We start from the raw sequence: 12,940 nt of genomic DNA, 5'->3' as shown, positions 1-12,940 counted from the left end.
TTTCTCAACCCCATCAAGTGTTACCAACCTCCAAAAATGAAAGAAATTAAACAATGTCTGATGGTCAGTAGGTTACTGATACACTGTGCCGGAACAGCTACGCTTTCAACATATTTCCCCTAAAGCATCCCCTAGTTTATCACGACGGTCCACTAGACGCAGGGAAGATCACCCTTCTCTGCATTTACCCATTATTTCTATAGGACGAGGGGATAAAACGTAACACATTCGTAAATATTCGCATCTTTTACATTTACCAAAGAAGAGGATATTTAAACTGCTGAGGTATTAAGAAGAGTCGTGCAAATAGGAGGAGACGCGTGGGTTATCAGAAGTACGCACGCGGACCAAGCTGTCGCTGATCGAAATGATTAATGGCGAAGCACGGATATATTAGTCCGTGGATTGCACATTTCGTATACGTCTACACATCACCCGCATCGCATCATATTGTAAACAGTTCAACTCCTTTTCCCATTAAGGGCCGGCAAATCTTTGCGAGAAATAAGTATTTTCGATTTAACATCGCCACCTATGTCATTTTTCAGTGCAAGCTCTCGGAAGGAAACGAATACAAAAGCGAGTCCATTAGATTTTCAAGTGAATATGTGATATATTGATAGTATATGGGCTATTTTCCGCGTCAAAAAACCGATTTTAATATATAATGTGTCATATAAAATTACATCAAGCCCTGTATATGCATATTGTGGTAGGTGGCGATAAAGTAGCCTTTTATATAGATCTATAGATTATGTATTCTTCACACAGAAATCTGCCATAAAAGTGCTATCCAAAGGTTTTCATATAGTAAAAAGCAGATTTATTTCCTCCATTTTACGAGTTGAAAGCTCAAATCTATGCGCGAATATTATCGTAAATTCTGACGTACTAGCATAATTAATTCAAGCGGCACTCTTCCGACTTTCTTAAATTTGGCGGAGGGAATTCCATATCCGATCCGATTATAAAATATTTGTCCCCCTTTAATCTTTAACGACAATTTAATGTTGGCTTCTTTAATGAGATTGCTCAAAATAAAATATTCATTCTCACAAAGCCAATTTGATCCCGTCGATTTTAAACTTGGGCAATTATGCGTGCTCACACAGTAGTCGTCTGCGTCACAACAATCGGTGCCTTCTATACAGTTTCCGTAACAATGACTACTGACAGTCGTATGATGGATCACTAGACAATATGGCGCAAAAGCTCTTCAATTTGACCGCCAAGAATCTGCGTAGGGTTCTTGGTGATTTATGCAACCGTTTTTTTATCGACCATATATAACAGTCCACTCGCGTTAAATTAACAAATTGGTATCAAAAAGCAATAGTTTACACCTAATAAAGACCACAAAGCGGCGCTTCCGAAATAGTATCATCATTTTAACAGATTATCAGGGATGTTAATGCAATGCATTGTTCTGTAGAAGCCACACAATGCGAGTGCAGGTGGTGCAACAATGAAGTTCGAAACAATACACGATGTGCATATTCCGATAAACATGTTGTTACGTATCGGACGTTGTTATATTTGAGTGTTGGGGATTTGACACTCGAATTTATCCATCAGGAGAAGAAATTCAAATCGACCGTATGCATAATAACGTTTCGGCGACATTTTCCATATTGACTTAAATGTTTGAAAATGAAACGCAGAGCGGCTGCTGGACTACGATAAGACCAAGTCGCGGGGTGTCGCAATCGATTAGCCTTAGGACTCTCCGAACCACGTAGTTTGCATATAGGATTTGTTTAGCGTATCGCTTCGCACAATACGGTTCCATATGTGCCCCGATAATAAAATAACTTACCTTCCCTTAAATCAACTTCTTTTCTAAGAGAGTGCGAATACGCTTTACATAACATTAAGCAAAGGGGGTGGAAATATGTAAACATCGATTACTTATTACCTACCTACATTATATTACCCTCCCTTAACGAAAATTAAAAGGGCAAGTATTCTACTGTTGCCACCTCGTGGTGCATTTCTTCAACTATCGGGCGCAGAACACCTTTCCTACAAGGATTAATTTATCACCGACTTCTAACATTTTAGATGTGTCAGAGACATCTATAACTCTTTGAAACAATTAAATTCGAACTTCCAAAGAATGTATCTTTGATTTTTTCTACTCGATTGGAACTTTAGCTCATTTAGCTCCGTTGATAATCTAAAAACACAAGCATGAGCTTTTAATTAACTTACCTACATCAACCCGGAAACAACCCCTACCATTTAAATAGTGGCAAGGGGTCCCAACATTTGAAAGATTGTATATCAGAGAAACAAATTGCGTGTACAGAAATACATGTAGAAGATTTTTAAAACGGATCTACCTATACCTTTGAATATAAAATAAATTCAAAGCCTCAATGCCTATATTAGTAACTACCTATAATCGGTAACGACTTGTGCCACTTGAATTAGGTGAGGCACCCTAGAAACTACTCCAGGAAAAGAAGAGGTGAGGATCTTGATATTCCTCTCCCTAAACAGTGTTATAATAAAATGAAATGCAAAATACGCTATACACTGGATTTTGAATGTTGGTGATTTTTTTTCAGATCAGCGGAATTTTTCTATTGCTTGAAAAGTGTTCAAAGTAGAGGAGAGTTGATGAGTATAGATTCATCAAACAGTACCCACATAGCAGACCTATATACATTGCATATATCACGTACATTCCACGTGGGATATTGTATATCCATAGAATGTGGAAGTATGTCGCAAATGTCCGATGTATGTGCTTGGGATATAAGTTTCGCAGACTTCACATAATACATAGTATATACGTTTTGGATGTCTTATGTATATGCATGTACTTATATGCATCAGACATGCTATGTATATTGGTATACTGACAACTGGATATACCATGAATATTCCTGTAATATGCAAAAGATGTTCAATAGGATATTCTATGTATGTTGTATACATTCAGAATGGATGTTCTATAGAGATTCCTCTAAAATTCGGGAAGTTTACTAGCGTCTATACCAGAGCTGGGCAGTAATCGATTTTGTAAATACTTTTTAGTATTCAAATCGTTTAAAGTATTCAAATACTTGGTAATTAAATACCTTTATGCAAGCAGTATTTGTATTTGTAACTCAAATACTTTCACAAATATTTATTATTCGAATACTTCGCATAGTATTTGAATACTTAACCTTCCCTTTTTACCAAAAATCGACTACTCCAAAATTTCTCGGGAAAACACTTTTTTCTTATTAATTTGGGTGCGTAGAATCCAAATCAATTCGTACTTTTTCGATCAGACTTCTCAATCAAAAGTTATAGACTAGAAAAGAATTCAAAGGGCTGTAACTTTTGAACTAGTAGCCCAATCTTGGAACTGTTTGAAATTATGGATTCTACAGGCCACATTCTATAAAAAAAAATTTTTCCGGGTTGATCTGAGACAATTTTTTTTTCGGAGCTAAAAAAAGGCAGGTTATCACCTTCCTTTTTTACCAAAAATCGACTACACCAAAATTACTCGGGAAAACACTTTTTCTTATTAATTTTGGTGCGTAGAATCCAAAATAATTCGTACTTTTTCGATCAGACTTCTCAATCAAAAGTTATAGACTAGAAACCAATTTCGAAAGAAAATTCAAAGGGCTGTAACTTTTGAACTAGTAGCCCAATCTTGGAACTGTTGAAATTATGGATTCTACAGGCCACATTCTATAAGAAAATTTTTTTTCCGGGTCGATCTGAGACAATTTTTTTTTCGAGCCTCAAAAAAAGGCAGTGTATAACCTTCCTTTTTTACCAAAAATCGACTACACCAAAATTTCTCGGGAAAACACTTTTTATTATTAATTTTGGTGCGTAGAATCCAAAACAATTCGTACTTTTTCGATCAGACTTCTCAATCAAAAGTTATAGACTAGAAACCAATTTCGAAAAAAAATGCAAAAGGCTGTAACTTTTGAACTAGTAGCCCAATCTTGGAACTGTTTGAAATTATTACTTTTACTCCCCTTAAATTTGTATATAACAATAGAAATATAAAAAAAGCTAACCCCATACAAAATATAACTTGATTTTTTAAGTAGTATTAAGACTTTTATCTAGTATACTATTTTACATTTTTAATGTATTTGAGTGACAAGTATTTGAATAAGTACTTTTCAAAGTAAGTTAATGAAATACTTTTCAAAGTATTCGAATACTTTTGAAAGTATTCGAATGCATTCTAAAGTATTTGAATACTTTTCAATGTATCTGTATCTAGTATTCGCTTGTGCTGGACGTAAATAAGTATTTAGTATTCCTTTGATTTGTGTAAAGTATTTATTATTTAGTATTCAAATACTTTTTGAAAGTATTCTGCCCAGCTCTGGTCTATACCTACCTTCATAAATAAATTCTTTTCACGGAGTGGAGCTTTTTGTTTATTAGCTTTTAAATAAAACAAAGAAAATGGTTTTATTACTAATAATTGCTGTATGACCAATACGAACCGAGTTGTAGCTTGTTAAAGGTTAGCTCTTGTTCTTCAAAAGCTAAATTAGAGAGTTTTACAGTCAAATAATGGTAAAACTATATATGCATTTTTCGAGAAAAGTACTTACAGTACTTAAAAAACCTTTCTTCTTTTTTTAAAACAAACTTGAGCATATAAAAGGTGAGTGAGTTACGATGAATATAAGGTAGATCCGTACTTTTCTCAGGAAAAAAATCAGGGCCCTAATTACTATCCTAATTAAAATTAGTCTTTCCCCTTTTCCAGTTTCCTTTAATTAGGTATTATTAATACATTCTAGAAGTGTGACCAGTTTAGAAGACTTCATTTTGAAATAATTAAAGTTAAAAGTGAATAACGAATTTCAGCTATTTTGTGAAAAACGTCCTTCTCTTTTAAATAACTACAAAACAACCGGCGGAGGTACGTAAAGATGCTACAGCATCCAATTGTTTTAATGCACTTTCTATCATAAAAAATAGCACAACTGTCGTCATTTATTAACTTTTTGAGGGTAAATACCTACATTTTTTTATTAAAACACAATAAGAGTTCATTTTTGAGGGTGGAAATATTCTTTAAGAATGTTCCAAAGCCTCTATCAATCAGTAACAACCAAATTTTTCTCACCTTAAGCTTTAATATGTAGTTTTATGGGTTTTGGCAAAAAGGGGTAGTTTTCACCCCTAAAAAATGAAGAGCGCCCATCGGCAATATATAATATATTTCAACGTTAAACTTTAATGAAATTGATATTATTGATTTTTTATACGCGATTTAAATACGCCGCCTATTATTTTTATCTAACACTAACTTTAACTGACTTATTTGTTACTCAGTTGTAAACGTTGATTAACAAGACAAAACAAGACTTGTAAAACTGACAGCTGACCTGTAAAAATTTTACAAGCTAGTAATTTCATTGGCCAGAATTACCTAATGCGAAGTCTCTGTTACATGGATAACATGATATTTTAGACATTTCTTCGAGATCAATTTAAGAACTAATTATTTACGTTTACTATTGTTTACAAATGAGTAACAAATAAAATATTGTACATTATACGCCAGGTAATAGTTTTTACTGGCTCTATCTCCTATCGCCAGTAAAAACTCGCTTATCTGGCTAATAATGTAAAATAGGTACCTACTATTACATAAATTTACAAGACAAATTTCAAAATCAAATGTTTTACGTTCATTTCTCAACAAAACATCCACGGGTAACTAGATCTTGTCAAATCAACATGGCTATGAATGCATATGATGACAATACATTCAAATGAATTTTTTGTCCTCTATCTCATTCTGTAAAAATCCAATATGGCGTCCTAAAAAACTAGTATTCGTTGGATGAAATTTTCCATCTCCTTTAGAAACGTGTGGATTGATGAAGGAAGTAGACGTTATTTTTTGACACGTTTATTAAAATGCTATCGAGGTTCAGAACCTCTCTTTTTTAACATCCTTCTAATAGTTCTTTCCTGTCTAACAACATTACTCCATTACATGAACACCAATATTCATTAATTTTCTGATGCTTGGCCTGACCTTTAGTGATCGAAATTTATAGCATTAGAAAACAAATTTTAATAAACGTGTCAAGAAATAACGTCTACAAGAAACTAGTAGCTTGTCTAAGTTCTAAATACATGGCGTGTTGAGATGCTAACGGGAACCGTCCATTTCCGCCCGTTTGAACAAGGAAAAATGAAAACAAAATTTTTCCAGTTTTTCGGTGATAGGTATATCATTTTATTTTTAAAGATTTTTCAAAAATTTCAAAGCCGTTTTACTCACAAAACGGGACAACCTCCATTTAACCCCTATGTTTTATCTCTCATCGTTGCGGAAATCCCATTGAATTTGAACCACCCCGTACAGACATTAAAAAAAAATTTTCATTCGTAAACGACGCACAACTAAAGGGTTTTAAATTTCAGGCCCATAATAGAAACATTTTGCTCTTCCGCCTTCCCACAATTTTTAATCTCATAGTCCACACTGTATAGATAAAGCATGAATGTTTAGTTCTTGGTTTCTGAAATTATACTTGTGCCCTTTTTCCCAAAACTTAAAATCGAAATGTCTGTCCGGATGGATAAAACGCAAACAATATTAAGATTTAAAAACAAATAATGATTAGGTGGTGTGATTTCGAAACGCGTGATTAACCTTTACTTTTCATTTAAGGTATTGGTGACTAAAGAGATAGAATAAGATTGGTATTCAATGTAAAAGATAAGGTGGACGCACCGACGTTGACCTCTACCTGTTATCGTTTCGCAATTTACGAATCGTAGTCAGTAGTTGCGAGAAGTTTAAGCGGTGCGGTGTATTTAGTAGTGTCGTTGCAATGGTAAATGGGGTAAATGGTACTGTTTCCCTTGGAGAGATTGAACTAGTAAGACTAAGGGTGAGTTTTAATTTTTGTTTAATCACTAAACACCGAAAATCAGCGAAAATTTACATAGAGAGATTTGGTTTTTTTGGATTCGTGTTCCGGGCCTTTAATATACGAGTACTAAGTGTAGTAGTAGGTACTGTTAGTCATTTCTAACAAGTTAAAAATCTGAATTCTGATTTCTCATAAGGGGACTTAAAAACCCAAAAAAGGTAATTATTGTTCATATAGTTAAAGTAAAACCGCATCGTAAATGTTACGCGATTCTACCATTTGCTCACATTTTTCCAGTATGTGTGTTTATGACACATAAGGCGTTAATCATCAACGGATGTGTCCTTAAGTTAAACTATCCAAACAGGTATTTTTGCTACTGAGCAAAGTTACATTTGGTCGCTTTGGATACGATTTTCCAAATTTAAAATTGCACATTTTTTAAATAACTACGGGCGGATCTTAGTGGATTCCAAAGTACTGTTTGAAGAACTGCAAGGATTAACCAAAAAGTATTTCACGTAGATAAGGAAAGCTTCTCTTGGAAACTCATATTTTTGTAAAATGAAAATCTAGTACATGTCGAATAATATGTTCTATTGTGGTCGCCTATTTCATTCTTCAGCGTTGTTCCAGGAGGGCTGGGGATATTACGCTTACGTGGTACAATACGTTAATATACGTATGTAGGTATATTCGGTTAAAAATGAACGGCAGTGAGAATTTGGTACCTTATCTCGTTCACTCAATGTATTTCAGTTTACTCTAACTAACGGGCGATCAAAAATGAGTTGCTGTCGAGTAGCCTTTGGAAGTTTAAGTTAAGTACGATTTTCTATGTAAACAAAAATTCCAAAGGTAACTCGACACCAACGTATTTGATCTCATAGTAGAAGGGTAGAACTATCATGGGTGGATATTGAATTAGCATACCGGGTGTTACGTTACATATAAGTATGTAAAAAAATTTGAGTGATAGAGGGGATTTAAACAAGCATTTTTTCCAAATAAACCGAGGGTCCAACGTGCTTGGTTTGAAAGGCACCCCCACAAAAGTGGTGACATTTGCATTTCTTTTTCAATTTTTGCTCAGCATCAACCATAAGAGTTAGAAAGATTGGTGGAAAGTCTTTGAATAGGTTTTCGGGTATGCGCCCTTTCCGATTTTGCAAACATTTTTTCAAAATTCCTACCACGAAATAAGCGCACCCCTAAATGAGGGTGCGAAAAACTGATTTCGACGAACAGTTCTTTCTTAGTACATGCTCAATCCAGTTCATTTTTTTCACTTCTTTCTTCTCCAATTCTGCCTAATAAGTACTTAATACTTATTGCCTCTCTCTTGTTCTGGGCCATCAACCAAAAACAAAATCCTTCTTTTATTATTAAATGCTTGTTTTGTCATCGCTATCCTTGTCTTAATTTCCCTTTCCCATCCTTGCTCCGTCTACCATTACTGTTACTGTTCTTTTTCACTCTCAGCAAATACAATCATGTCGTTCGCAAATCGTATACTCTTCCTCTTCCCTCCCGATGTTCAGACCATATTTTTCCTTTTTCCGCCATGTCTTCTATATACAGGGTGTTCTTTTGGGAGCTTTAGTTCAACGTTTCTTGAAAAGAGAACTAGGTAGGTTTTTTGAAAATTTGTACTTAGGTTAACTGAAGGCCGAATTGATGTAAAATGGACATACCGGAAGTAGCTAGTCATTTCGATATTTTAGGTAAATGGAAATCCCTATTTTGTATTACATTTTTGGATTCTACGTGAAATTTCAGTTCTTTTGATTCTTATATGTCAATATCTACAATTTATGGTTTTTAACTTATTTTGACTTTTAATTAAAAAAATGGCGGATGCAGACGGTACCTTGAAAAATGATTGCTTGATAACGGTTGTAGTTATGGGCTTATGGCAACCCATTTTTACCAGTGCATAGAGAAAGAATGTGGCTTTCTTTTAGTGTACTGAAAAAACAGTGAAGTTGCGTACGACCGTACCTTTCGAGATCCAAACTTAAAAAATTTAAAAGACTAAAAACTCGTTTTGTTTTAAATGAGATGACCATTTTCTTACTATTCCATTTGATAGAGAATGAAAATGGGCATATTTTGATATGGCATGTTCCTATAGCTATCTTTAACAGTTTCTGACTTTTCCCATTTCATTTAATTGATGCAATTTTTTTCGGATTCTCTTTTTCGTAGTCAGCTATGATTTTATGACAAAATTTAAACAATTTCTTTCCAGTGTTCGAAGATTTGATCAATATGACGCGGTAGTGTCACTAGATTTGTTTAAAATTCGATTGTCATAAATTCATGGCCGACTACTAAAAAGAAAATCCGAGAAAATGGTATATTTAGTCTTTTAAATTTCTTAAATTTGGATCTCCAAAGGTGCGGTCGTACGTAACTTCACTGTTTTTTAAGTACCTACACCAAAAGACAGCCATATTCTTTCTCTATGCACTGGTCAAAATGGGTTGCCATAATTTCAAGTAATTAATTTTCAAGATTTTTGTAATTAAAAGTCAAAATAACTTAAAAACCATAAACTGTACTTAGATATCGACATATGGGTATCAAAAAAACTGAAACTTCACGTAGAATCCAAAAATGCAATATAATAGGGGTTTCCATTGAAAATATCAAAGTGACTAGAAAATTCCACCATTTTGAAAATATTTTCCATCGATTCGGCCTTCAGTATAACTTCTAAGTGCAAACTTTCAAAAACCTCCCTTTTTCACTTTCCATTTTGTGTAAATGTCTAATTTTTATTTGATGTAAATTTTTAAAGTTGACTTTCAAAAAGTAGACGTTTATTACAAAATAAAGTTTAATTGTTTTGTTTTGTGTCTACCACTACTTGATATTTGGACAAAAATGTCATCGAGTGTAAAGCATTCATGCGCTACTAGATTAAAATGTTAGTTTGTATTTTGATAGGGAAAGAAATGAATTTTTAAGAAAAACGAAATACTATCGTAAAAAGCACGTTTTTAGGATCTCAATAATAAAAAGACGTATATCCATTTTTTAAAAAAAGTTTAAAGTCACCATTTTGAAATAATTCATTCAATTTAATATCTGATATCACCATCGTGGAAAGAATGCCCTAAAACATATGTACATACTGCCAAATATCCATAGTGTGGCTAAAAAAAATAAGGAGCTTACTCTGAAATAGTCTGTACCAACTAGAGACATCAAACCTGTGAGTGTGGTTGCTGATCTGGTTTCGGTAGATTTGCCTTTTTCTTTTTCTTCATTCACTTGCATAATATAATAAATTTAATTTAAACTTTCTTCATCTGTTTAACCTACTTTTTTTGTTTCAGATTCCAAAAGGGCAGCAAGTATAAAGGTAGGATTTTTCTTTTTTATAGATTGTAGTGGGGGAAAAATGCCCAAAATAAAAATCAGCGATTTATTTTTGCTGACCTTCGTGTTGCAATTCCACGTTGGTGGTGGTCGTTTTCTTGGCCTATTATCTTGGTGACTTAAGACCGATTTTTATAATTTTCAAATGTTCTCTCTCGCGCGAAATCGATTATTAACATTTACCTACTTCATATGCAGTTGTATGACTATGAATTCATAGCCATACCAGTTTCATGAAGTAAATTCGTCTACTATCGTCCAATTTGTGATAAAGTCTACCTAAACCTCTCGCCAGGAAAGATTGCCGGTCACAGAAGACCTGATCCCGGTCTACAATCTGCGTTTTTCTAAAGATGTGAGCGACTTCCGGGATAGGATCGTGCCAATGTTGAACGAAAAGTCTTTTCGTTCAACATTGGCACGATCCTATTCCGGAAGTCGCTCGCATCTTAAGAAAAACATAGATTGTAAATTGACACAAGGTGTGCTGTGACCGGCAATCTTTCTTGGCGAGAGTTATACATATGCTGTACCTACTTATATGCAGTCCCGAGACTTTAACTTTTAAGCTAACTTTATATCTAATAATTTCACACCACATGCCTATACTAAAATATGACGCGATTTGGTATTTTCACGGGGTTCTAAAAGTAGCTCCACGGAAAATCCAAGAAAACAGTAATTTTTTTAGTTTGAGGTTTGAACCCATAAGTTGCTGTACAGCGTGTTCGTGACTCTCCGTAACGGTAAGAGACAGTGTAGGTTGCCTCTTTTTGTTACTAAAATAAGCCATTTGACATTTTTGAACAATTTTTGAAAAATAACTGAGATTATCATCGATAAACTGGAAATGTCAAATTTCCTTTTCATGTTCCCTAGCTTCAATTTTTCGAGATGGTTCTTTTTGTTGTAGAATCTGTTATCGACATTTGCATAAGACGAAGAAGCTACAGGCTACTAGTTTCTTATTTGTTATAGGCGCCCTATTGGATTTATTCGAGATAGAGGACAAAAAAGGAAAATAATGACGTGTCACACATTTTACATTTTGCATAAATTTACAAGAAAAATTTCAAAATCAAATGTTTTACATTCATTTCTGAACAAAACATCCACGGGTAACTAGATCTTGCCAAATCAACATGGCTATGATGACAATGCTTTCAAATGAATTTCTTTTTTTGCCCTCTATCTTATTCCGTAAAAATTCAATATAGCGTCCAAACGAAACTTGACATTTTCAGTTTTTCGGTGATACATATATCATTATATTTTTAAAGATTTTCCAAAAATTTCAAATGCGTTAGTCACAAAAAGAGACAACCCCCATTGAACCTATATTGTATCTCTCATCGTTGCGGAAATCCCAATGGTGAGCCATGAATTTGAACCACCCTCTACAAACATTTAAAAAAAATTGCCATTCGTAAACGACGCACAACTAAAGGGTTTTTAATTTGAGACCCAATAGAAACATTTTACTCTTCCGCCTTCCCACAATTTTTAATCTCATAGTCCACACTGTAGGTAAAGCATGAATGTTTAGTTCTTGGTTTCTGAAATTATACTTGTGCCCTTTTTCCCAAAACTTAAAATCAAAATGTCTGTCCGGATGGATAAAACGCAAACAATATTGAAATTTAAAAACAAATAATGATTAGGTGGTGTGACTTCAAAACGCGTTATTACTGATCACCCTTTATAAAGAGTTCACTTTTCAATTAAGGTATTGGTGACTAAAGAGATTGAATAAGATTGGTATGCAATGTAAAAGATAAGGGGGACGCACCGACGTTGACCTCTACCTGTTATCGTTTCGCAATTTACAAATCGTCGTCAGTAGTTGCGAAAAGTTTAAGCGGTGCGGTGTATAAGTAGTGTCGGTCCAATGGTACTCCTTCCCTTGGAGAGATTGAACTAGTAAGACTAAGGGTGAGTTTTAATTGTTGTTTAACACTAAACGCCAAAAAAGAGCGAAAATTTATATAGAGAGATTTGGTTTTTTTGGATTCGTGTTCCGGGTCTTTAATATCCTAGTTGTAGCACTGTTAGACATTTCTAACATGCTAAAAATCTGAATTCTGATCTCTCATGGGGCGACGTAAAAACCCAAAAAAGTTAATTATTGTTCATATAATTAAACTAAAACACTATCGTAAATGTTACGCATGTGTGTCTATGACACATAAGGCGTTAAGGTATAAACTATCCAAAATGTAGGTATTTTTACTACTGAGTAAAGATACATTTGGTTGCTTTGGATTTGAAGTTTCCAAATCTAAAATTGTACTTTTTTTAAATAACTGCGGGCAGATCTTAGTGTTTTCCAAAGTAGTGTTTGAAGAACTGCAAGGATTAGCCAAAAAGCATTTCAAGTAAGCAAAGTTTCTTTTGGAAACGGATTTTGAAGCACAATTTTCTTCTTTAAAATAAAAACCCAGTACCGGTCGAATATATTTGGAAATGCTAAAAGTTAATTTTAGATAGATCTCTATTTTCTATTGTAATGGTACCAGTATATTTATAGGTTTATAGATTTATAGGTTTTATCACTTCCAAGAAACACTCTAACTTTTGTAATTATGAATCGATTTCGACCAAACTTTAAGGGTTGGTGTAAACTGTAACTCATAAACATATCTAGGTTAAGTTCGTGTATCAGCCAATTCCGCCAT

General features: G+C 34.0%; 1 protein-coding gene across 1 annotated transcript in view; it reads left to right on the top strand.

Annotated features, from left to right (window-relative positions):
- The window catches only part of LOC116169834, a 182,782-nt gene extending 175,977 nt beyond the window's left edge, over positions 1-6,805 (top strand). Inside the window, exon 8 of the mRNA XM_031486012.1 lies at positions 6,674-6,805. The gene's annotated coding sequence lies outside the window, so the exon portion shown is untranslated. The remainder of the gene's footprint in view (positions 1-6,673) is intronic.
- The last annotated feature ends 6,135 nt before the right edge of the window (positions 6,806-12,940 follow it).

The sequence above is a fragment of the Photinus pyralis genome, unplaced genomic scaffold (assembly GCF_008802855.1).
Source record: "Photinus pyralis isolate 1611_PpyrPB1 unplaced genomic scaffold, Ppyr1.3 Ppyr1.4_LG4, whole genome shotgun sequence".
In the NCBI taxonomy this organism is placed as follows: Eukaryota; Metazoa; Arthropoda; class Insecta; order Coleoptera; family Lampyridae; genus Photinus; species Photinus pyralis.
The sequence above is the reverse complement of the archived record's forward strand: the minus strand, read 5'-3'. Positions and strand labels throughout refer to the sequence as shown.